The sequence below is a fragment of the Sceloporus occidentalis genome, unplaced genomic scaffold (genome assembly GCF_023333645.1).
Source record: "Sceloporus occidentalis isolate IW3139 unplaced genomic scaffold, rSceOcc1.0.p SCAF_8, whole genome shotgun sequence".
Taxonomy (NCBI): Eukaryota; Metazoa; Chordata; class Lepidosauria; order Squamata; family Phrynosomatidae; genus Sceloporus; species Sceloporus occidentalis.
This window is the reverse complement of record NW_028316988.1, coordinates 33,901,038-33,928,024: the sequence shown is the minus strand read 5'-3', so window position 1 is coordinate 33,928,024 and position 26,987 is coordinate 33,901,038. Positions and strand designations below refer to the sequence as shown.

The window sequence follows — 26,987 nt, the reverse complement described above, 5'->3', positions numbered from 1 at the left end:
ATTTATAAAGGCCTTCTGAAGATGCTCCCAAGAGAGAAGGGTGCAAAATATCTGCCCTTACAAGCTTGTCAGATTCCTTTCCAGCCTCTATAAAGGCCTTCGGAAGATGTTCCCAAATGAGAAGGCTTTGGAGGATCTGCCCTTACAAGCGTGCTAGATTCATCCCCAGATTCAGCTCTTTATAAAGGCCTTCTGAAGACGCTCCTAAGAGAGAAGAGTGCAGAGGATCTGCCCTTACAAGCTTGCCAGATTCTTTCCCCCATCCTCTATAAATGCCATCTGAAGATGCTCCTACAAAGCTGCAAAGGATATGCCCTTACAAGCTTACCAGATTCCTTCCCAGCCTCTATTTATAAAGGCCTTCAGAAGATGCTCCCAAGAGAGAAGGCTGCAGAGACCAGCCAGCAAAGACACCTGCTTTGGAGGCAGAAGGCCCCAGGTTCAGTTCCTGAGAGCGATTCAATGCTTGCAAGCAGAATGCAATTAGAGAAGAAAAGAAGGAACTCTGAAAGCAAACAAGATTTGGCTCCCAGTCCTGAAAAACACCAAAATCAAGACTCAAGGCAAGCAAATGAAGACTCCCCCTCTCCAGGCTCAAGGGCTTTCCCTGAAAGACAATGGATTACCAATGAAATAGATACAAACTCCCCCTAGACACAACGCACCTCCAGCTTGTACCATTCAACACAAGACAACACACAAACTAAGTCCACCACTGACATGTAAAAAAACACTTCCTTCCAAACAAGGGTCCCACAAGTATATATACTCCACACACTTCCATGCCACCAACCTCTGAAGATGCCAGCCACGGCTGCAGGTGAAACGTCAGGAATAAATGCCTCCAGAACATGGGCACACAGCCCAAAAAACCCACAGGAAACTATGGATGCCGGTCGGTCGTGAAAGCCTCCGACTTCACAATGGAAGAACGCTTGCTTGCAGGGTTGGGAAATGGCCCATCTTTGCCAAAGACTTTAGAGGAGACAGTGCTGGAGTTAGAAGAGTGATGGCTCCCATTGCAAACTAAGGCAGGTTTGGAGATGGCAGATCCCATGTCAGGGCTGAATCGACTCCAGGGGATGGGACCGTCTCCTCCAGACAACTTGGAGGACTCCTTCTAAGCCCACCAAAACCTGGACTTGGTTCACCATCCCAAACATGGGACCACCAGCTGCCATGGAGGGCCACCAAGGGACATCCATTGCAACTGCAGCAGATTCGGGGACACTTGTTCATCCTGACCAGGAGTCCCAAGAAGTGTCCGAAAAAATCATTTTCAGGCTCCCAAAAATGTTGAAGAATCAGTGAAAATTGGAACTAGCCAAAAGATGATTTTCCATACCTGGGGTCTTCCACAAGAAAAAGCTGAGAAGATCCTACAACATCTCAGCATAATGAAAGTATCTGCCATTGGCGTTATGCGATGCTAGCATTACACAGTCCCCGAAGCGAGTGCCACCACAGTGCAACATGTGAGGAAACGGTGGCTGCACATAGCCATTGCCTCATTGCCCGATTCCCCAGACAAAGTGCGCAACGCACAATCACACATTGCCTTAGCACTTCGTTGTGCATCTGCCATGGTTCCAGATATGGAACTCTGCTCCCGTCACCATCAGCTGGAAACATCTGATCCGGCATGGTTTTAAATGGTTTGAACTGGCTTTAAGGATATATTTTTTAATCTTTCAATATTGCTATTGCTATTTATTGCCCCAAAGTGAGTTTATTGCACACTGCCCTGGACACAAGGCAGTCTTGTATTCTTACTGTCTTACATGCAGGGCTTACATATTTTAATTAATATCTTAATAAAATGCATCTGTTCGACATTCTCCAAAACACATCACTTTGCACGAACAATGCTACATATGTCACCAACAGGACCAAGGACTGCTTTCTTTACTGGCCAGGAAAAGCACGGATCGGGGAATCTGGTCAGGAGCCACGAAAATGGCTCAGGGGCCACATAGGGCCCCAAACACACACTTTTAAAAAGAGCCACAGACACATACCGTTGTGCCAAACATGAACCATTCCCAACTGAACAACTACATCCAGGCATTTTAAAGCTACAGACAAGAAAAAACCAACGAAAAAGGTCAGCAGCCTCCGAAAGCAGCTGCTGGGCAAGACCTGGCAAAGCCTTTCATGGCCCCAGATTGCAACAATAAACTAAGATATGTTCAAATAAGAAAAAGAAGAGGAGACTGTTTTGGGAACATTGCTGCACTGCTGGGCAGAAGGGGCAAACCCTACAGATCCTGGAGGGAATTGGATCCAAAGGTTGCCATCTTGTGCCAAACAGGACTTGGTTGGGTGCACTCTCCCAAAACAGCCTATTATTTATTTATCTATCTATAGCAAGGCTCTGACTCCTTTCCCCCAAATCCACAGTGGAGGAGGAAGGGGAAAGGGGCATCTTTTCCCCCCAGTAAATGTTTTCCTGTTGGAAACCCCAATAGGATGGGCAATGGTTCATCAAACCTGGCAATGGGGAAAAGATGCCCTTTTTCCCTTCCTCCTCCAATGTGGATTTGGGGATTTGGAAGGAAGACCCAGGGACAAAGCCCACAAGGAGGGTCCTGGAGATGCCAAGACCGAGCCTTAAGAGACCCTGGGAATTTGGGCTGCCTTGGGTTCAGAGAGGGACCCATCATCCACAGAGAGTCCTTTTCCAGAAGGAGTCTAAGCAAAGGAGACAAAGTCCCAGGAGCAAAATGCTCCCATCCCCTCCCTGCTTATGGAGCTTTTTAAAAGGGAAGAAGCCACCCCTTCTGCCATAATGATAATGATAATAATAATATCCCAACCATTTCCAAAATTGGGACTCAGAGTGGCTTACAATATTAAAAAACAGTTCCTCTGAGACGACTTTGCCTCCTTCTCCAAAAACATGCCAAGAGTACCTTCAACTAAAATGAAAGGGTTGCAGTCTTAAAATCATGAGCCCTCCTGGCATCCCCTCTCTCTCTCTCTCTCTCTCTCTCTCTCTCTCTCCCTAGACTCTAAAATATTGGGGGGTCGCCTAGGAAAAGCTATAGGGACACCCACCCCCAAAAACCCAGAATCCAACCTCCAGCTTGCAAAGAAGGCAAAGAGGCAGCACCAACCTCTGCAGCAGCAGCTGCTGCTTCTTCTTCCATCTTCCGGGGAGACTGCCACCTGAGCAGCCCGCCTTTCCAGCCCAGAGCCCCAGCCTCCTCTCCTCCAACAAGAGACCCCCCCCCAGCCTTTCCTTTGGGAGGGGGCTACACCTGGGTGCAAACCCAGATCCTCTCCGCATCTTCCTCTGTGCATCAGCTCCAGGGCTTTGGGGGGTCCTGGCTGGGGGGCAAAGAGGGCATCTAGCTGGTCCTCCTCTTGGACCAGGGGGACCCCCCATTTCCTTTCTCAGCAGCCAACCAGAAAGGAGACCCCAGGCCGACCCAAAGGCAGAGGTAATACAATTATTGATTGATTCGTTATTGATCTGGGAGCCCCCCTTTCCTTGGGCTTGGGGGGGCTTTGGGAGGGCGAAAGGGGGGCTCCCGGATCAATCAATGAACCAATCAATCAATAGATCAACATTTGTATCATAGTCATAGACCCAAATCCAGCTCCGAGGCGCCTGGGAGCCCTCCGCCAGCCGGGCCAAGGCAGTGCCCTCCGCTTGGGCAGCCTACCTGGCAGGGCTGTCGTCCCTTCGGCTTCCTCCTCCTCCTCTGCTGCAAGAGAGAGCGAGCGAGCGAGGCGTCTCCCTGCCTGCTGCCTGCCTGCCTTCAGCCCTGCTGCTGCTGCTGCGAGGAGGAGAGACCCCGAGGGGCTCCCGGCTGCCCTCCGCTGCTGCTGCTGCTGCTTCTGCTGCCCGCGATGCTGCCAGCCCTCCTCCTCCTCCGGGCGACGGCTTTGGGCTTCAGCATCATCCTCGGGGCCAGAGGCAGCCGGCTCTGCTGCCAGGAGCCAGAGAAAGCAGAAGCACCGAGCAGAAGCAGCACCATCCGAAAGAGAAGGAGGAGGAAGAGGAGGAGGAGGAGGAGGAGGAGGAAGATCAAGAGGAGGAGGAGGACGAAGAGGAAGATGAGGAGGAGGAAGTGGATGAAGATGAGGAGGTGGAGGAAGAGGAGGAGGATGAGAAGGATGAGGATGATGAAGATGAGGAGGAAGTTGATGAAGATGAGAAGGATGAAGATGAGGATGATAAAGATGGAGGAGGATAATGAGGAAGAGGAGGAGGATGAAGATGAGGCTGATAAAGATGAAGAGGAGGATAATGAGGAAGAGGAGGAGGAGGACGAAGATGAGGATGATGAAGATGAGGAGGAGGAGAGGAGGATGAAGATGAGAAGGATGAAGATGAGGATGATAAAGATGAAGAGGAGGAGATAATGAGGAAGAGGAGGAGGATGAAGGATGAAGAGGAGGAGGATGAAGATGAGGAGGAGGAGTTGCCCCCCCTGGTGTTGTGAGTGAGAATGGGACAATATTATCCCAATATTTGCTTATGCAAAACCTCCCAAGAACTCAGAGCTGCCATTGCTTTATTATTATAAAGGCACATTGGCCCAGTCCAGGTTCAAGAAGTGGCAGCCCTGAATTCTTGGGAGACTGGGCATAAGCAAAACGTTGGAATAAGATGGCCCCATCCTGCAAGGGGTGCAAACTATGCAATCTGTCCGAGGTCAGACTGCAACTCCCATCAGAGAGCACTGGTGAGGAATGCTGGCTGGGAGATGTAGTACAACAGCATCTGAAGGATTGCATGAAACCCACTGCCTACCTCCACACTCACACTAATCTTGCCTATAACTCCTGCAATTTAATTGCAAAGGCAAAATTAAACACACACACACACACACACATATATATATATATATATATATATATATATATAATGGATCTCTTCTGCAGCTGGAAGGATCACAAGCTGATGACCTTCTGTAGCTCTTGATCCATTTCATTGTTCAGATCTGGCCTCTCCTTCCCCGAAGCAGCTTCCAGTAACCATTTCTGCTCCAGGCTTCATATATATACACACACACACACACACACACACACACACACAGACACACATATATACATACTGCAGCCTGATTTAATTATTTAAGGATTTGCAATAACTTAATATGTTTGTTGGTTGATAATTTACAACCAGGAACTTGAGTGCTGCATTTACAACCTAGTAAATCTGCTCTTGCAAGGAGCTAAGGCTTCCAGGAAGTCTAGCATCACGATGCCATTCCTGGTTAAACATTTAACTGGTTACTGATACACAAATGCCCTTCCACACTACACAATTACAGCGCTTCGATTCCACTTTAACCGCCACGGCAACATGCTATGGATTCCTGGGAATTTTTAGTTTAGAGAAGAGAGTTGAAAGAGCTCTAGGGCCTTCATTAGACCACCAACCCCAGGGTTTCATTGGCAGTTAAAGTGGAAGCGAAATGGAAGACGTTCAAGAAAAATGGAGGACATGCCATGAGCTAAAAACACTATGCTTCTTAGGCATGCTCAAGATGGAGGACATTTTGGAATCTCTCCTGGACAGAAGGCTGAAATGGAGGACATGTCCTGGAAAAGGAGGATGCCTGGTCACCCTGGGCAAGACCCAACATCAAGATGAGCTCCAAGGGATAGTCAGGGCCTCTCCAACAAGTTGACGAAGCTGCAAGAATGTCAAAAGCAAAGGCCAACCAAAACAAGAGCCTTACCAGAAAAGCATTCGATCAGAAGCCATAGGCCAACATTGGAGTCCAGGATCCAACCAACCAACAAACAGGGAGATTCCAGGATCCAAAGTCAGTCCCAGCAAGGTTTCCAGTTGCAAGGTTGAGCAGATAGGAACAACACTGTTTCCAAAAGCTTTACTGTCCCAGGCGTGACGCATAAATTAGTGAGGATCTGGTCCTGCCTAGAGCTCAGGTGCAGGTACTTTTGAGCCCCCTACTCCTGAGGAGACCCTCCTTTCAGGCCAGCATTTGGCCTGGCCACATCTAACCAAGCTTGGGCCTTCAGGCATCAAAGTTCTGGTGGACCAGGAGTGGTTTCATCCTCGTCCTTGGACCCTGGAGCTGAGTGGGTCCGGCCTCAGGGGTCTTGGAGGGTCTTGGATCTCCAAAGACCCCCAGATCCTCCCTAGTTTCTGCTTGTGGGGACTCTATCTCCATCCTGGAGACACCCTTTGGGAAGATCTTGATGGGTATGGTTGCATTTCTTGCACCCCAAGACTAAGGCTGCATCTGCACTGCAAAAAATAATCCAGTTTGACACCGTTTCGACTGCCATGGCTTCATCCGACAGAATCCTGGGATTTGTAGTTTGTTGGGGCAACCTGACAGAGAAGGCTAAGTATCTCACAAACCTCACAAATTTTATTTTGACGGTTTCGTGTTTTAAATTGTTTTCCTTTGTTCAGACTGATTTTATTGCCTGCCCCCCTGATTTCTTTGGATACAGAGCTGGATCTAAGTGTTTTAATTAGTAAATACATTTGCAAAGGACCAGCTAAGTGCAAGACCTGGGTCCTTAGTGAGAACAAGGGCATAAACTGCCACACAAAACCTGCAGGTTTTCACATGTCACACGAGCGCCCTCTGCTTCAGAGAAGGAATGCGCAAACATTGCCAACTCATTCACTCATCCAGGAGAAATACCATTTGCATGCAGGGCCTCTCCGAACGATCCGCCTGTTGCTTTGTAGGGTTCTGTTTTGTTTTTCGTCTGCAATCCAGAAAATATTTAATTGATGATGCCAAGAGGAAGAAAGAGGAAGCAGAAGGAAACAGCTTCAAAATGTGCAACTAAAGAGAGAGACACACCATCACAGAATAGGATTAAATGTGTGCAGGGTTATGAATCCATTCTGAGCCATGCCAATGGGTCATGCATCCATTCTGGGTTTTAGGCTGAATTTGGTGCCTTGGATAGCTCCTTTCAAATCAACCAAATACATTCAGCCCCTCGGAGAGCTCCTTTATTGCTTTGAGACTAAAACCTGGGGTGGATTAATTGCCCCACTGACACTGGAGCTGCCATGTTTAGGGTTAGGGTTACAGGGACAATTGGTGGCTTTCGTGCCAATGGGTCATGAATCCATTCTGGGTTTTAGGCTGAATTTTAAAGGTGCTATCCACCGTTAGGTTCCTTTACAATTAACAAATTGCATCCAGCACATTGGAGAACTCCTTTACCATTTTGAGGCTAAAACCCGGGGTGGATTAGTTGCTCTACTGACATTGGAGCTGCTGTTTTTGAAGCCTAGCCATTAGGACTGATGTCCAAAGCGCTGAACTCTGCCTTCCCATCCAGAATTAGCAAGAAGGAAAACAAAGTGGATAGGATGTGTGTGTGTGTGTGTGTGTGTGTGTGTGTGTGTGTGTGTTGTTAGCTGCCTTGGGCCCCACTTTGAGACAAAGGCGGGATAAAAAATAAACCGGACAGTTACATTCTCTGCCCATTCACCATCCTTGATCAAGATAGACTAGGATTTTGATTTAAAAGGAAGCAATTTGTAAAAGCGACCTTTTCCCAAATGAACATTTCCATGAGACGTGAATCTCCTACTCAGTATTACTTTCCATGCATTTCATGAAGACAAGGCTGAAAAGCTTGCCATTTCGGATGGTTGGCTGTAGGCCTCTCCTTTCTGGGGAAACTGAGCCTAGCAAAGCAGCAGCAATTTCCTGAGTTCATTTGACTGACAAACGCCGGAGGCTTTCCGCTGATCTTTAAATATACTTGGAGCAAAATAAATCCTCAAGATACCATGGCTGGAATCTGTAATGCTTGGCGGCTTTATCCCCCAAATCTGTTTCCATGATTACAACAGAGGTTGGTGCTAGGAGATACCTGTGGAAAGTTAATCGATCCGCGACGGAGGCAGGTCAGGGGGAGAGGCGCTCCCAGCACATGCGCATCCATGTGCCAGCCTAAAGTTACCCTTAACAGCTTCATATGCTGGATGGAGTCATTTTGAATCTGCTTCTGCAAGGAAGCAGAGAGGATTGTATGGAGCAGATTTTAGTGATGGAGAAGAAATGTTCAACACTTGGAACAGGCAAAGTGTGGTCTATGGGCCTCATGCAACCCCAAATCCCTTTTTTGAGACCCCCCCAGTTCCCAGAGACCCCCATCCAAACTCCCCAGACATTGGTTCCAGCAACTGTGGAAAGAATCTTCCCCCATCAACTGCCATTGCAGTGGCCTCTGAGGGAGAGGAGAGCTCCCACAGTTCATGCCATGTTCATGTCAAGGGGCTCCCTTTACCTTTACCTTTATACGTATTTTAATACTGTAAACTTAGGCGATATATGCCACCCCTGGAAGAACTGGGTTGGGGATGCGGCAACCGCATGCCACTGCCAAAACCCGGTACAAAAAGAATCCGCAAACTGCGGGTTCTTGTTCTTCCCCTGGAAAGGGCATCATAGATGCCGCAGCGTGGCATTATAATGCTCTTTTGGCACTGCATCATGTAGATGCAGCACCAAAGTGGCGTGATCATGGTATGCACCATGTAAATGGGTGCGTGCAAAAATGGCGCCATGGGGTGAGGTCACGGTGTTGAGTGTGCGGATGCTACGCTGTGACCCCACCCACAGGCTGGCACTTTTTGCGGGTCTGTACAGGTGTATTTTTTAAAACAGAATTTTTTAAAAGTAAATACGTTCTTCAGAATAGTGTCCATCACCACCACCACTCCATCATGGCACAACTTTCAGTGGTATCACTAGGGTTGGTATCACCCCAGTGTGGCAACTCACGGTGTCACCCCCAGGGCAATGGTCCCTCAGCAATAGATTGGGCCACTATGGAAGGGAAAGGCTCTGATCTACTTGCTGCCAATGGCTGGTGAACTGGAGCATCCAAAGAGACAGTCCATGACCCAGGTTGTTCCAATCTACCTGACTTGTTTGTAACTCCAGAAGGGGTCCAGGCACCATTCGCTGATAGGAGAGGCCTTCAGGGGTTTGCCATGGTATGCCAACAGGGTGCCATCCAGCCTCCTTGCCACTTCTGGGTGGATCGACCAGGGCCTTCCCAGGGCCTTCAGTCTCTGGGAGTCCCACAGAGAGATAAAGCAATACACTCCCCACTGAAAGACATACATCCCTCTCTGGAGTGGTCTGCATCCACCTCAAAATGCCCCTGGCTTCTTTTAAGAACAGCCCCTTCCATTACAAATGCTCACTCACTACTGCCACAGTTTGTTCAATCGACAGATGGAAACCAAGCACATGTTGCAAATGAGGTGCAGCAAGAAGCAAGCAAAGTGCAGGGATGAATGAAAGGAAACGGAAAGTGCGAGCAGCCAGCAGTGAATCTGCTCCATGCGAAGTCTGGGCTATAAAGGATCTATCCAAGCTGTTGAGTCCCATCCACCGAAATAGGGTTCAAGGGTTATGAAATTACCACTATTGGCTCCAACAAAATCCTTTTCCATTGACATTGAGGGACAGCCTCTCTATTGACCTGAACATTTAGGCTTAGACGGTGCTTGAAAAAAAATCTCTGACCTTGCTGGACCTGAGGATTCTGGGAACTGTAATACCAAAAAAGGTAACATTTCCAAGCTCTGGATTTAGATGAGAAACTGGATGCCCATTCATGTCCCAAAGAGGAATTCAATGGCAACCTTAGCTAAAAACCTATAGGTTGCTCTCAATCAGAGTAGACCTATTTAAAGGAATGGTGGGTCAAGAGATAAACCCTATTGATTCACTAAGTTTACCCAACCCAAAAATAACAACAGGATGTCCGCCACAATTCATAAGTTACCCTTTTTTTAAGCATAAAATGAGTTGAGCTGGAAAAGAAGTTTCCCTCTTCCTCTGTCTCTCAGATCTATGTATAAATGGAGAGGAAAAAAAGAGGTAGGAGGTTTCTATTTGGGAATATGATGTGTGCCGAAACATCAGAGTCGTAGCACACATATATTTCTCCTCTGCTGTAATGAAGTGTCACCGCTGCCTTCAGAAGACTGGAGCAAAATGATTTTGCAACCGATGGGACCATCTTCATTGAAAGCCTGTTTAACTGAGCGGGTGTCTCTTTCCTGCCTTCATGCCCCTGGGAGGAAGGTGGCAGGCGAGATCCAGGGCTTATTAATCCACTGAACCCAAAAGTTAATTAACTTGAGCCCCAATTAAAGACTTAATAGAGAGGTTTCCTTGGTACCTGAGAGGAAGATGTGCAGAAGTTGCCCCAGTGAGTCTGCATGCATCACAAAAATGGTCCAATGTCAAGGCCTCCAATGCACAGTCTTCTCTGTGGTGGTTGCCATTCACGTGGTGGGCTTTCTTCATGCTGTTCAATTGATTCCTGTCATATAAAACCTTGCATATAAAAGATCTCCTCTGCAGGGCTGCCATCCAAAGAGAAAGTACAGTGGTCCCTCCACGTTCGCTGGGGTTAGGAGTGAAAGACCCCCATGAATGTGGAAAAAACACACACAAAAAACCACTGTTCTTTTTACCTAAGGGAAAACCCCTGTAGGGATCTCCAGTCCTCCATTGCAACTCTATGGTCAACATCTGCCAGAGGTTGATCACAGAGTCATGCTGGAGGACCCACAAATGCCTAGAGAGGACATTTCTCTAGGCATTTGTAGGTCATCCAGCATGATTCTTCTAGGTTCTCTAGCATAACTGTATGGTCAACTTCTGGCAGAGTTGCTCTGGAGGAGCTAGAGATTCCTAAAGGTAAAGGTAAAGGTAGTCCCTTGACATGACTGTCTAGTCATGAATGATTGTAGGGGCTGGTGCTCATCTCATCTCTGTTACTAAGCCAAAGATCCAAGGTTGTTCGAGGAATGCTCTGGTGGCAATGTGACCAGCATGACTGCACCTAATGCTGTTACATTCCCACCAAAGTTGTACCTATCTATCTACTTGCATTTGCATGCTTTCAAACTGCTGGGTTGGCAGATGCTGGGACTAGTGACAGGAGCTCGCTCCATCATGCGGCTCTTGGGTCTCAAACTGCCAGCCTTCTGATCTTCCAATCTTAAAATAAACAAAGTTTGGCTACCAGTCCTGAAAAACACCAAAATCAGGACCCAGCAAATGCAAATGAAAACCAGCCAGGGTCAGGGGGCATGCCCAGTAGACGATGGATCAATAAGTAAATGGACACCCTGTAGGCCTTGCCATTCAACCACAGAACAATACACAGAATCACATGCCATCAGTACATATACCCCACTCTCTTCCATGCCGGCATTCTCTGAAGATGCAGGAGAAACACCAGGAATAAACTCTTCTAGAACATGGCCGCATAGCCCAAAAAACCCACCAAAAGCTTCATCAGAATTGGCATCTTAACCCCTAAGCCACCGCATCAGAGATCTCTCTAGCAATCTAGGCTCCTCTCTAGGATCCTCTCTAGGATCAAACGTATTGATCAAAACCGCCAGTCATCAGAGCTACAAAAGTGAAGGCTGCAAATGCGGATGGCCAACTGTAGTTTGGAACATGCAACCTTTTCCATCAATCCTGGTGAGACCCATTCCTGGAATATAAGGGTATATATTCATAGACCTGCTGGACTTACTGGGTGAAGGAATATCTATTTAGAAAGCAGACAAGAGCAAGTGAGCCAAAGAAATGAAGGGCCAACACTCCTTCAGACAACAGAGACAGGAGGAAGTCTCTTTCTCAAGAATAACACCAGGACTTGAGTTCTTGCTTTGTAACATCCTTGAACCCATCTTCCTTGCCAAGCTTGCGCCATCCTCAACACAAATGGTACCTACAATAATCCACATTATTGGAATGCATTGCCACGCACATGCCCCAAAGAGCCTTGGCACCTGGCCATCATGTAAAAGCTGTGCCAAAGAGACCCAACATCACTGGCTCAGGGTTGCTGCCAGGTGAGCTGGGCCAGTGAGCCAACAATTCAGGTCTCCTATCTCCATAATTTCTCCTATGTTTTCATCTTGCACAAAAGGAAGCAGGTGAACGAAGCAGAAAGACTCAGTTGGGAAATTTGCCATGCTATTAGGATTAAATATGGCAATCAGGAGGCCGATCCGTGTCAAGCCATTATTGTGACTGGGGTGCCTTTATAGGAAACCAAGCCTCTTTCCAACCAACCTGCATTGCGTTACCTCCTCCTCTGGATGTCAGACATTGGACTTCTGCCCATGCTCCCACAACAATCTTTTCAAAGAAGCTCCGCGTTTTCTCCAGCGCCGCGGACCGATTATCGTCTCAGTAATGAATCAGGGGAGCTGTGCGGCGATATTTACGCAGACGCAGAGGTCATTTCCAGTCCCCCCCCAAGAAGGTCGCAAAGCAGCCGCTCCGGACTGCAGAAGCAATTTTAGACCCGTAACAGCAACAGGCCCCTGAAACACAGACTGGGATGGGAATAAGAAAAGAGAAGTGATTCATCGGATGTAAACTTAGCAGCAATAAAAATAGGCTGCTGAGCTTGCCTGTTTTTGGAAACACGGGGCCAGTTGACGGAGCCTTATAAATTTCTAAAGAGCCCAGCCACACTCTTGTGTTTGCTGTGACCTTAACACTTGGTTCCAAAAGTATTTAAGGCTCCTGTGCCTGCCATGGAAATATTTGGTTCCATCACCTAAAGGCTGGCTAGAAATGTAAAGAGGAAACAGAGGATTGCAGCCACACTGACGGAGGCCTTTCCTCCGTTAATATTTTATTGATCATATTGTAATGTAAGGGTGGGTCTCTCATGGGTGAAAAGTAAGATATTAATCAATTAATTAATTGAACCCAACGACAGAGCCATTAATCACTCGCATCCACAAGTGGCATAAACAAACAACTGTCCCCCGGTTCCTCTGCTTTGCTCCCCAGAAGAGAGAGAACAGATATTTCCGAACCATAATTACCAGCCGGAGTTATCAGCCATTTTAATAATCCTCTTCCACCAAACCAAACGAAATGCTTCGCGCTCCATCTTGCAGGATTAAGTCATCCACCGTCTTTATCAAAACACCTTTTGAGGAGGGCTATAAAGGTTTTTCTCTTTAATTAGTTCCAGGCTTCACGCTTAGATGCTTTGCATCTGTTCAGCTGTTCAGGAAATTTGCAAGCTCACAAAAGAAAGGTGGAAACAAGGCTAGGGATCACACCCAGGATCCCAAATCTTACATCTTCCAGAGGTGCTGGACTATGACTCCCATTATCCCCCACCTTATTATTATTACTCTAGATATGGTGGAGGTCTTTAAACAGAGGCTGGATGGCCATCTGTCAGGGATGCTTTGATTCGGATTTCCTGCATGGCAAGGGGTTGGACTGGATGGCCCTTGCGGTCTCTTCCAACTCTATGACTATATGATTCTATGGTTGGACTGCAGCCTCCAGCATCCTTCGCCATTGGCTATGCTGGCTAGAGACGATGCATGTTGCGGTCCAGCAACGTCTGGAGAGCCACGCTTTGCCCACCCTTGTTTTTGACCATAAACAAGTGCCACTAACTATCATCCCCAAGCGTTTGTTTGCATGCCACGTTCTGCTGCAAAACCGTGCTCAAATTGGCAACGTTCGAGAAACTGACATAATCAAATCCAACACTTCCAGATTGTTCAATAGCAGTTACAAGTCAAGATGTAAACAGTTATACAAATGACTCCTTTTGCAGTAATGCACACAGACTTCACGGCTTGCGCTAACAGAAACTCACAGCGCTGAATACGCAGATTAAATAAGCCACTAATAATTCCCACTAAGGCTTAACAAAAGAGAAATAGCAGGGAGAGAGAGTGGGAGAGAAAGTGTGTGCATGCAAATATGGGAAAGAAGGGCAGAGAGAGGGAAAGCAAACAGCTGCAAAAATTATGCATTTCATCCCAACTTAATGGTCTCCTGGCCACAAAGTCTATCAAAGAACTAGGCCACATTGTGGTCTATTTGTACCTTCAGCAATGGATGCTGAATTTGCAACAAGAGTCAGACAAAGCCCCTGTGATTGTTCTGCACTTGTGCAAAAAAATTGTCTTTATTATATTATTTAAGGCAAGGTTACATATGTCATGTATGGCAAATGTATTAAGGTAAAGGGTGGAGTAGGTTTAAGAGCCAGTGTGTGCAATGGTTTGAGCATTGAATTTTGACTCTGGAGACCAGGGTTTGGTTCCCAGCTTGGCCATGAAACCCACACTCTCTCAGCCTCAGAAGATGGCAATGCAAACCTCCTCTGAACAAATCTTGTCAAGAAAACCCCAAGACAGGGTTGCCTTAGAGTTGCCACGAGTCAGAAATGACCCGAAAGCACAAAACGCCAACAAAGATGCTTAGCGTTATCCTCAAAATGGTTTCAGCACATTGGATAGCTCTCTTAACTTTAAACAGGCTTGCAAAGGGATCTGAGATGAAACAATCCTTTAAACAAGACACATATTGAACAAGTTTAGACAGGTGACAAGAGGCATGCATGTGTGCATTTACAAATACAAGGACCCCCATGAAAGTGAGAAAAGCAAAAATAAGAAAACACTATATATTTTTTAACCTACAAGAACACCTCTCTAGGATTTCTAGGTCCTCCAGTGCAACTTGCTGGGCATAGAACTTGACCATAGAGTTGTGCTGGAGGACCTAGAAATGCCTGGAGTTGTGTTCTCACTAGGAATCTTTAGGTCTTTCAGTGCAACTTCTGCCAAAGGTTGACCTAGAGGAAATCCTCCTCTAGTCATTTGTAAGTCCTCCAACTTGATTCTATGGTTAACTTCCACCTGACGTTGACTGTAGAGTTGTATTGGAGGACCTAGAGATTCCTAGAGAGAAGCATTAATCAAGTCTGCAAATAATCAAATCTGCAAAAGTCAAAACTGCAATTGCGGAGGGCCAACTGTCACTGAACTCATTAAAAATATCAGAACAAATAGACAACACAGTACATTATTAAAGGCAATTCCCCCTTCAGTCGTTGTGGGGGAGGCTCATATTGGAAAATGGGGTCCTTCAAATAATATAATAATGAGAGCTAGACCATCTGGAGTGCGCTGCATTAGGACTTTTGGAAACCAGGGTCTGAATCCCCGCCTGGGCCAAGAAACCCATTGGGTCACCTTGGACAGGTCCCACTCTCTCAGCCTCAGAGGAATGCAAGGGCAAACCCACCCTGAAGAAATCTTGCCAAGAAAACCCCAGGATAGGTTCTCCTTAGGGTCATCATCATAACTTGGAAATCACTCAAAGGCACACAACAACAAGGCCATCTGTGTAAACCGCTGAAATCTAGATTGGTCTAATGCGGCAAGAGGGTCAGTGGGCTCTCCAGGGGGGATCCAAAGGAGGGCAAATACCCCCAAGATGCCTGTTGCCATTTTGTTTTGTTACATATGAAAACACACCGGTTCCAGCAGCCCCAGCAAGCCCTTCTTCACAATGAGGAATTAAGCCTTTACCAGACTTTGAAGCAGAGCAGATGGCTCTGTTTATGTCTGAAAGCCTACTGATTGGTAAAAACATTTTCCTCTCCGTTGTCGTGTAAAAGAGATTGATCAGAAACCTTTATTGCCTCGCTGGAAGAAAAACAATGGGATGCCGAGCTCAGGAAAGGAGGGAGGCAGAAGATCACAACCAGCTGTCTGGCTCCGAATAGTCATGAGGTTTATTGTGTCTTCAGTCAAAAAACAAAAATGGGGTCTCCAATAATCTATCTCATTTGTTAGGAGGAGATGGAAACTGCTCCAAGTGATGCCATTTGCCAAAGAGCTGCCGACTGGCGGAGTCACACACTTGCTTTGTATTCATCTGTGAATATTTGGATTCAGAGCACAGGGTGCAAAGGGAAAAGAGCATTGGATTATCACCAGAAATAGGACCCCTGTCATTGAACCGCACAAGTCTGGGACAAGGAGGGATGTGGCTGGTGGCATCCATGCCAATGGAGTGATGCATATGCCCTGGACTCTCATCTGAATTTTAAATAGAGATCTCCAAAGCACAGCAGCTCAGCCTACATGGCTTACGTCCAGCCTATCTAACAGAGAACGATGGGCATCTGGTGACTTACACATGTAGAAGGCACACTATGCATGCAGGGTGAATTCATGTTGGCAGTGGCAGAAGCAAAGATGTGCATACAGCGATGTGCAATGTACTTGTACATGATGCTCTGCAAGTTGTACCAACAAATCAATGTGCATTCAAGTCATTTCTGATTCTGACCAATGGTGACCCTAAGGCAAACCTATCCTGGGGTTTTCTTGGCAAGTTTCTTCAGAGGGGGTTTGACACTGCTTTCCTCTGAGGCAGAGAGAGTGTGACTTGCCCAGGGTCACCCAGTAGGTTTCCATGGCCAAATCCTTGCAAACTATAGCAAGTTGCTGCTCTCCTAGATGAGCCAAACATTTCCACACAGCCCTTTCATTTTGCTCAGAGCTGAAGGAACCAAAACTGGAGAATTTGCACCTGTGTCCCCAAACAGATGACTCCCAGAAACTGGAGACTCAGGGCCAGGGATGCCTTGGGATCTGGCAACTCCTCCAGATGTATGTGGACCATGGACTATTTTAGACTTATTAGACGGGACAATTGACATTTGGAGCTGATGATCATATTGCAATCAGAAGATGGAGCCAGTGTGGCATGGCAGTCTGAATGTTGGACTGTGACTCTAAAGGCCAGGGTTCAAATCCCTGCTTGACTATGGAAACCCATTGGGTAACCTTGGGTAAGTCACTTTCTTTCAGTGTCAAGGGAAGGCAATAGCAAACCACCCCTGAATGGATCTTGCCAAGAAAACCCCATGATAGGTTTGCCTTAGAGTTGCCATAAGTCGGAAACGACTTCAAGGCACACACCAAGCAACAAAGATGGCAGCCCTTCCGATCCTGGGAACAGGAGCAAACCTTTAGGAAGGAAGATGTCCTTCTTCTTGCTCCAGAGTGCAATAAAGCCATCTGCCAAGGGACCCCTTTCTTATCAGTCTCTGGAGCAAAAGGACAGAGGAGACAATGCAGGAATGGGAAAACCTCTCTAAAAGGCTATATTAACCAAATTGCTATCGATCATTCGAGAAGCAAAGACCGGTGCGGCGGTTTGGATGGGCAGGCGGTGGTCCTTTGAATTCAACCGTTAACCAACGATGATGGTTAAGTCCATTATTGATCGGAGCCACAATGGGGTCCCCTGCCTTCTCCTATGCTTTTCTTCCTTCTTTCAAAAGAAAAGTGCTTCTTATGAGCATTTTCAAGGAAGCATTTGAGCTCTGCTTTATGAAAGGAGGGGGTTAAAAAAACTGCAACCTTCAAAATGGTTTCCCAGTCTGACCCAGTTTTTGGCGATTATAGACGTCTAATACATTAGAGAATAAGCCAGGTGGTCTAGTGATTTGGACTAGGATAGCAAGAGACCAGGGTTCGAATCCTGGCTCAGCCATGGAAACCCACTGGGCTGGGAATGTCCTACTTTTTGTGCTTCAGAGGAAGGTGGTGGCAAACCTAGGAAGAAATCTAGCCAAGAAAACTCTTGGAGAAGCAGTATGGCTTGAATGCTTGACTAAGACTGATGTACCAAGGTTCAAATCTCTGGTTCATCCCTAGTGGCAAGCTCCTGCTGAACAAATCTTGCCAAGAAAATCATGTCCCTGTAAGTCGGACATGACTTGTGCACCACAATACACTGGAATTAGAGTTATTTTTTAATCTATCCCAGCATGGTGTAGTGGTTTGAGCCTTGGACCATGACCCTAGAGACTGGGGTTTGAATCCCAGCTCAGCCATATATACCCACAGAGTGACCCTGGACAAGTCACACTCTCTTGGCTTCAGAGGATGAGCAAAACGTACCAAGAAAACCCCATAATTTGGTCGCCGTAAGTCATAAATGACTTGAAGGCGCACAATAATAGGCAACAAACACTTCAATAATCTAAAATTAGAGCAGATCTGCTAAAACAATGGGAACTTAACAGCTGAACAATGGCATAAATCCTATTAATTCAGGCAATCCGCTGGTCCTGTTCTAGCGGAGACCTAACAGGGCCTTTACCCTTTTCCAGCATGTAAAGGATTAAGAAATGGCATTTCTTTTTAAATGAATTGGCACACCTGACGAACTTCTGCCCCGCATATGGCAAAGCCTTGGCGCATTAATGCTCAGAGAATACATCCGTGAGGTTTATTCCAAATGAATTTGAATCATTGATGACATACATTAATCTTCCACACAAACGACACACGATGATAGTCATTAATGGAGAAGGGAATAATAATATAAGCAGAAAAAATGGATTAATTGGTGAGATTATTCTTCTGTGATCTTTAGCCCTACAAGTGAACTTTGAGAGGGCCTTGATATCAATTAGCATATAAATGAATGGAATAATTGGTTGGAGTCCTCCGCTTTGATGATCCAGAGATGGAAGAAAGAGTCGCGCGGGAAATATGCTGCAAGAAACGAAGACTGAAAACAACAACGCCAGGAAAGAATAAACCTCATCAACTATTCTGTTGGAAACCCATAAAAAATGATTAGCGGAGGAACTTATCTTTGCAGTTCAGTGTTGGCAAAAGAATATTGAAATGGTCCATTCATTTCTGGGGAAGGCAAGAGAGCCACCCACAGCTTGGGAAGAGGGCCGTTTGGACTACCAATCCCAGAATCCACCAAATGTTGTGCCCTTCTGCAGTTGCATCCCTGGAACCACAGCAGTTAAAGTGGTATTGTACTGCTTCATTTTTGATGTGTGTATTCTCCCAAAGTCTGAAAGGAGGGTCTGGGCAACTGGGGCTGGTCTGGGGGTCCAATTCTTTGATCCTTGGGACCTTCTAAGGGTTGCATGGCCTGCTGAAAATGCCCAATAACTCATTTACAACTCAACGAACACAGTCTGAAAATTGGCGTAAATTGACGTCTCATTTTGAAAAAACTTGATATTTTCAAGATAACCATTTTTAAAAATCTCCTATAAAACTGGCCTTGGGGGCCAAGGCTACATTTTGCCCATGTTGAAGAACGAAGATGCCCATTTCTACAGTGTCGACGGACTCTCAAGCTGAATCTGCACTGTAGAAATAACTCAGTTTGACCCCACTTTAACTGCCATGGCTCAGTGCTATGGGATTCTGGGAACTGTAGTGTATTGTGGCACCAAAGCTGTGGTGCCACAACACACTACAATTCCCAGAAAGTGCAGCTCCCAGCATTTTTCACCACTGGCTCTATTTAGCTTAGACTAGAGAAAAGAGGATGTGAGAGTGCATCTGCACTGTAGAAATAACCCAGTTTGACCCCATTTTAACTGCCATGGCTCAGTGCTTTGGAATTCTGGGAACTGTGGTGTGTTTTGGCACCAAAGCTCTGACGCCACAATGCACTACAGTTCCCAGAATGTCATAGCACTGAGCCACGGCAGTTAAAGTGGTGTCAAACTGGATTATTTCCAAGCTAAATAGAGCCAGTGGTGAAAAGTGCTGGGTGTTGCAGTCCAACAACATGGGGAGAGACTCACACTTCTCGCCCGTGCCATAAACAGCTTGTTCTCTCTTCGTGAAATCCATGCCCAGGATTTCAACGCAAGAGGAAGCCATTGCCACCAACATGCTTCCAAATGGTTTTAAAAGTGTTAGCAGAGGGTTGAAGGAGCTCTGGAGGATTTGGCCCCTGTGGTGTCCTTTGCACGCTGCGGAAGAACCTGCAGGCTTTTAGTCTCTCCTGGGAAGATCATATACAAAGGTGGTTTAATGAAGAAAAATACCGGTGGTGTTTAATGGCGCACCAGGGGTACAAGATGCACTCAGAACGAACTCCTCCTTCAGCTTCCTCCAAAGGAGCCCATGTTCTAGTGGTTCAAAGGGAAAAACCCAGTAACTTTTAAACCTCTGCCGCTACAATCCCACACTCCGGTGCCTACATCTAGGACAAGACAAATCATTGATATTATCCAAGAAACAAAAGTGTTTCTCAAAACCCTTGCACACCTTTAATGCGCTCATTCTTTCCAGCATTGTCTCCATGAAAAGGTCACCCTCTCGGTGAAAATGCACAAGTGGCAGAAAGTGTCAGATTGTGTTGTGTGGGTGTTTAAGGTCACCTTGGAGAGGAACTGCTAATTGGGGTGTGTTAAAGAATATATTTTTGGAGAGCGACTGGGGGTTTGGGGGGACACCAGCGCAAATGCCTAAGGCAATCTTTGTGGGAAGGAAAGGAATGATAGAAAAACCAATGTCGTAAAGCGATCAGGGGTTTGAAACTGGGTTCGTTTGGACAAGGCCAACATCTGGAGACATAAAGAGAGATCTCAAAAATTTACATAAACTAAAAATGCATGGTGAAAATGGATTATATTTGCCAAGTGCTGTATGGCTGCAATCCTGTGCAATGGTGAAAAGGTGGCTATGCGCTTGTAGTATTTCAGAGGTTGCACAAAGGTGTGTGTCATGTTCAGGGTTGTGCAAGGACACGGATGTAAACCAGTGTGCAAACAGCTGCGCTGGCCAGGAGCTTCCTTAAAGTACAGTCCTTAGCGATGAATAGAGGCTCTACTATTGTGTAACGGCAGAGAGTGGGTTGCAGCATTGCCACTTATGTGATCCGCTGTGCAATGCTGCAACCCAGTACTTCCAAAACAGCTATAGTGACTCTAAACTATGCAACCAGTGAATAGGATCCTGAGCAATAAATCAGAAATTAGCAATGAGGAAGCGGAAGCCTTTTCTGACCAGAGCTTCTTTGCAAGATAGGTCATAATTTATCAGCCTCAGACTTAAAGCAGAGCCAGCGTCTCCATCAAAAAAGCCCTGGAGAACAAGGGATCATGAATGAGCAATAGAGAATGGGATGAAAAATGTACAATATTCAAGCCGGGAGCAAGAGGGAAAGCTGGTTTTCTTTGTAGCATTGGTTACAAGGATGCCATTAATAGCAAATCCATATAATGTTTGAGTCTGAAAGGCTCACAAGGGCCATCTAATGCATCCTTATGACATGCAGAAAGACTTGAGTAAATTTTAGCTTGGAGAAGCGGAGACCAAGCAGCAACAAGACAGCCATCATTAACTATCCGGAAATAGTCATGTGAAAAATGGCTTTTCTGCTTTTCGGCCGCTAGAACACAAATCAGTGGATTCAGATATATGTGATAGTATATGCATTGTACAGAGGCAGTGTGGTCTAGTGGCTTGAGTGTTGGACTAGGACCCCCAGAGATAAAATCTCTATGAAAATCTACCTTGGATATGTCACACTCTCTCGCCTTCAGACAGTGGCAAATCTCCTCGGAAGGTATCTTGCCAACAAAACCTTAGGACAGGGATGCCATCAAGATAGTGTGGTGTATTGGTCTGAATGCTGGACTAGGACTCTGTAAGACTAGGGTACTTGGCCATAGAAATGTACGGTGACCATGGGCAAGCAGCCACACTCTCTCAGCCTAAGAAAAAGGCAGAGACAGGCCTCCCCTGAAGAAAGACAGCCAAGAAAAATCTAGAACAGGGTGACCATAAGTTGAAGGCACATAGCAATTGGGATCCAACATGGGGTTGTGGTTTGAAGGTGGGATTAGGAGTCCAGAAAAATAGGTTCATATCAGCTTTGGGAAACCATTGGGTCATCCTGTCTCAGTCTCAGAGGAAGGCCATGGCAAAGCCCTTCTGGAGAAACCTTGCCAAGTCAAACCTAGGAGAGGATCGGCGTAAGATGGAGTCAACCGAAGCCACATAACAACCACAAAATGAATTATACATGGTGAGATAACTGAAGTTTCTTTTTGTTCCATTGAGTAGAGTTCAGACTCTCAGCACATAAGGAATGGAGGATCATCATCATCATCATCATCATCATCATCATCATGATGAACGATGATCAAAAATGTCAAACCTTTGCTCAGTCTGCCTGGAGACGATGGAGGTTGAACTCCAGCACATTTTGAGGTTATCAGGTTGTGGGAAGGTTGCCATAAAATATCTGCAAAGTCCTTCTTCCCCAAAATGTGCCACCTCCATCCAGTTCAACAATAGGAAAAGACAAAGAGGGGAGATTAAGAGAGGGCAATGGGAGTGTACATCTCTCTGTGTGTGTGTGTCCTTTGGCTTTGTTCCAGTTATTGGCAAGGACTGATGAGTTAAAAGCAAGGACTTCCCAGGAAAGTTGGGTTTTAGGAAGGTTTGGTGGAATGAGACAGATGGGCATCTCCCTTGAATTATCTGGGAATAAATCAGAGGAAGAAGGGGCCGAAAACTGGGGCAAAACCAATGTTAACGTCTTGTTCTGGGGAGGGATTTCCAGCACAGCTCAGATAGGAAAAGACTGGAACTGGGTAGACTAGAGATGTGTGTCTGTCAATGGCTTTATGTTTCCCTGTTTCTCTCTTAAAGCGACCATTTGCATGGCAATTTCGTTTGCAATCTTGTTCCTCATCTTCACAGGCTTGATGCCCAGGCTGCCTTCAGTTCTAGGCGCTTTTCTGATCATTAAAAGCAATTTATGGCCGCATTATTCTTTTGCAAGCAAGATGGGATGGCTTTTCCCCCCCTTCTTCCTTCTCTCTACCATCCAATAAAGCACCGTTTCAAGAACACACCTTTATTCCCTCCAGATATGATCAAAACACAGTCTGCAAAACCAGGCGATGTTTTTAATTGCCTCTGCATTGTTTATTTTCTTTCCTTCCCAGTTCTGTGTTCATTTTAGCTTCCAGAATATTGCTATTTTTCTGGGCCACTTACTTAAGATCGTAAAATCATAGAGTTGGAAGGGGTGCCATCTAATCCAACCTCTGCCATGCAAAGAAGGCGCACTTATAGTCCTGGAAAATGGTCCTCCAACCTTTGTTTCATGGAAAGTAAAAATCTTCTGAAGCAGTTCAAACTACTCTTGCAGTAAAATTCTTCCATACGTCTTGGTGGAATTTTGAATCCATTGGGTCTGTTCTAGTCTATGGAGCAGCAAAAAGCAAATTCACTCCATCCTCAATATCAATGGTTCTCAGGTTTTGGTCCTCTAGATATTTTGGAATCCAGCATCCAAAATATCTAAATATTGGCCAAAGTACCTGGACTACAGGGAACTGAAGTGCAGACTGCTTGGCGGACCAAAGTTTGAGAATCACTGCTCCACATGACATCTCTTGGGATGTTTAAAGATGGCTATCATGTCTCTTCTCAGTCTTCTCTTCTCCAGGCTAGATATAGCCAGTTCTCTAAGCCATTCTGTATAGGGCTTGGCAGCTTTCAGACACTTTTAACCCTCTTCCAGATAGGTCCAACCAAAGCAGAGTAGACTAAGGCCCCATATAGACAAGCCAAAATAAAGCTGCTTCAGGTCACTTTGGAGGTATGCTGTTTAAATGATGCATGGGTCCTAAGAGTCCAGAAGCCGTGCCAAAGCCAAGATCCAGTCCTAACGTCTGGAGCGCAGCTTTGGCGCAGCTTCCGGACTCTTAGGATGCATGCATCATTTAAACAGCATACCTCCAAAGTGACCCAAAGCAGCTTTATTTTGGCCTGTCTGTATGGAGCCTAAATCTACTATTTCCCTTGATGGGAGGTGGAACAGAGAGAAGGGCCTTTTCAGAAGATCTCAATACATAGGCAAGTTCATATCAGAGTCCTTCAGATAGTCTGAGATCTGTAGGTTGTAAGTAGCACTTTGGAGTATGTCCAGAGACCAAACAGCTGCCCTGGAGCTGTTGCAGCAAGGAGTTCCAGGTGATCAACCTACTGATCTATCATCTATCCATCTATCTATCCTGCCTTTCTCTCACTATGGGACCCAAAGTATCCCCATTATACACCCATTACACAAAACACACCCTTCTCTCCCATCCAGTTAAAAGCTGGAGGCCTATTTAAACAAAATGGTTGGCAGAAAAGAGCAGAGAAGGGTCCAGCTGAGCTGGAGAAGAACTTCAGACTTCATCTCGGGGAAGACGCATTGTTTGAAAGAACGTTTGCTTCATTTCTTGTTGTTTTTCCTTTTGCCTCTGGTAAGCCAGTGTCTTGTGTTTCTTTGCATACTGAGAGCTTGTCTTGATTCGCATGAAGACCTTGGTTGCCACTGTGGGTTTTCTTTCTTCCTGACAAACCCTGACGGCTATCCAGGAGGGACTCGCCTGCAGGGCTGAGGGTCCCTTGGTAGTCTTTGCTTTCAGAAAGTTAATACCTGAAGACCAGGGAGGAGGAAGGTGATCCGTGCGAAGGCTCAAAGGAGCTGTTGGCAGATCGAAGGTGGAGACAGACAGAGGCCAAGAGAATGGCAGGTTGAGAGAGAAACTATGAAACTATACCACTCTATGAAACTATGGGGCTGTACATACAGCCATTAAGGGGTAGTGCGACGCTGCTCCTTTCCTAGCTGGATCAGGACCACAGCAAACGCATGCCATGGTCCCCGATCCGACCTTTGCAGGGTGCAAAAAGGAGCCTCAAAAAGTGTCTCCTTTATGCACCCTGCAAAAGGTGTGATAGCTGCGTCGCTATGGCTTGGCAACACTCCTTTCACGCTGCATTGTGTGGATGCAGCACCAGAGAAGCACTGTGACACTGCACAACATGGGGGTGGAACTGGGGTGTGCATCTACGCCCCAGCTCCACCACCATGCTGGCCTTAATGGCTGGTGTGTACAGGGCCTTAGAAACTATACCACCCACAGGCTCCTATGTAGGTTCTTTACCTACATAGGAGCCTGTGGCTTCACAAAGGAAGGAAACATGATGGATTCCAAGAAAACATCTTCTCTGAATTGCAAATGGACATTAAATTTCCTTGACTTTGAAAATCTCCCAGTGTCCACATGGCCAAAGAAGGAGGTGCCAACCTTCAAATAGCCCTCCCTACCATCTGAACTAAGTCCAGAAACAGAAAATGCAGGCCTAGGACTAGCATCTTCAATTTCTTTCTCCTGTTTGCCTGGTGAAGAAGAAGCCAGTATGACTTCAAATGCTTGCAACACATAATTGCACTTTTTGGTTCATCATTGTTTGGACGTTATTGGATTTGCTCTATGGCCAACACGGCTACCCTGGATGATCTTTATACTACCCGGGTTCTTCCACACTAGGATTCACAAATAAATGGAACAAGTGACGACTGTCCAGCACTGCAGACATTGCCAGACTCTAACTCCCATCGTCCCTCACAATCTCATGGCTGATGGGAGTCCAAGTTCCAGTGCCATTCAGAGTGCCATTTCCCCATCTCTCTGTGGCACAGAGCAGCAATCCCAGACTCTATAATAAACTTACCCTCATCATCACACTCAAATATACAGCGTCTCTCCGAGCGAGGCATCAACATGCAATTTTATCCCTGGTTTACATGTCATATTAGGTTTCTCTTGTTCCAAATGAGGAGAGGGATGCCTCACGCCCGAGTCTAACGCCCGCGCATTCATTCCTCCTGGGACCCAGTGCCGCAAAAAGCTAAACTGACACTTTAATATCAAGCTGCATGTTATCTAGCCGAACCAGATACAGTTTTGTCACCCGGTAGATTGCATTTCAGCCGCAATGTGCTCAGTAATTATTTATCTTTGCGCAGCTGAAACATGTGCATTAAATACTGAGATTCATTCTTTCACCATCATTTCCCCCCAAGGCCTAAAATAATAATAATAATAATAATAATAATAATAATAATAATAATAATGCTCTGCCTTAAGATATACAGACTAAACATCCACCTACTAGTACAGAGAGAGAGAGAGAGAAGGGAAAGGTACTCCAAAGAGGAATGGATGGGAGATGCTCAGAGTTAAATTAGAAAGGTACAAAGTGTGCAGAGGGAGACCGAATTGTTATTGAAGAAGGAAGGCACGATTTTGTCTGGCACATTCGTAAATAGCTATTACCTCTCCTAACACATCTCCAGTCCAATAAGGTTCCCAGATTATTTCATGCAATGGGGTTTTTAATGGGGGCAGGTGGGAGGAATTAAGGCTGTAGGGCATTTAGATGGGGCATCATCAGGGAGATGCAAGAGGTTCAGACTGCACCAGGCGACTCTGGAATTGGGAATTTGCACACACATAAAAGACCAACACAATTCTGACCTATGCGGGGAACATTTGCATTGTCCCACAAAACCTGAAGCAGCAGCGAATATTATCCTTTTTTGTTGTTGCTGTTATGGGTTTTTCGGGCTATGAAGCCATGTTCTAGAAGAGTTTATTCCTGACGTTTCTCCTGCATCTTCAGAAGATGCCAGCATGGAAGAGAGTGGGGTATATGCAGTGGGCCCCATGTTATCCGCTGGGGTTTGGTTCTAGGATCCTCCCTGGATAACAAAATCCATGGATGCTCCAGTCTCATTAAATATAATGGTAGAGCAAAATGGTGTCCCTTCTATAAAATGGAAAATCAAGGTTTGCTATTGGGAATTTATACTTTTTTGGAATATTTTCAAGCCATGGATGCTTGAATCTGTGGAGAACAAATCTGTGGATAAGGAGGGCAGACTGTATATACTGTGTGACCCTCGGTTGGGAGGAAGCAATTTACATGTTAGCCTGTGTGCTGGTCTGTTGTTGCCCATCCTGGGCATAAAATGCTATTGGAAAACATTGAAAACCTGGACCTTGCCAACAACAATCAGGTCAGGATGCACCAACCTCTGAAGATGCCAGCCACAGATGCAGGCAAAACATCAGGAATAAACTCTTCTGGAACATGGCCTCAGAACCCGAAACACCCACAAAAAACTATGGATGCCAGCCTTTGACTTCACATTATCCAGTGTGCTCAAAGAAACCGCGTTTCCCACACCTTTCCTGACTCATGGATGCTTTGGCAGCCGTATCCACAGTTCGGTCAATAACATCAACCTCCTTTGAAGGAGATCATTCAAATACTCTGCCGGGAGGAACGGACTTGAAAGGGTAGCCGTGAAAGTGAACACATTAAATGAGAGGTCGTCGATGATCCTTTCCCGATCGTATTTCGGTGGTGCTTTCCAAAGCTCAAGAAGGGCAGGCAAGCAGGCCCAGTTCTGTACTGTTGCTGTGGAGTCTGGGAGCTGCAATCCAAGAAAACATCTTTGTCCAGGCTCTGACCAATGCCTCATTTCTAATGAGAGGCATGC

The 26,987-nt window shown here is 46.1% G+C and overlaps 1 protein-coding gene across 5 annotated transcripts in view; it reads right to left on the bottom strand.

Moving 5' to 3' along the window:
• Positions 1 to 26,987, bottom strand: part of LOC149308640 (5-hydroxytryptamine receptor 2A-like) — a 210,898-nt gene that overhangs the window by 121,377 nt on the left and 62,534 nt on the right. For 2 of the 5 annotated variants that reach the window (XM_089536180.1, XM_089536175.1), the window contains exon 1: positions 3,669 to 3,751. The exons of 1 other annotated variant lie outside the window; for it this stretch is intronic. The gene's annotated coding sequence lies outside the window, so the exon portion shown is untranslated. Of the gene's footprint in view, positions 1 to 793; positions 1,091 to 3,116; positions 3,202 to 3,668; positions 3,752 to 26,987 lie in introns of those variants that run through there. 2 more of the 5 variants (XM_089536176.1, XM_089536178.1) reach the window with 2 other exon arrangements.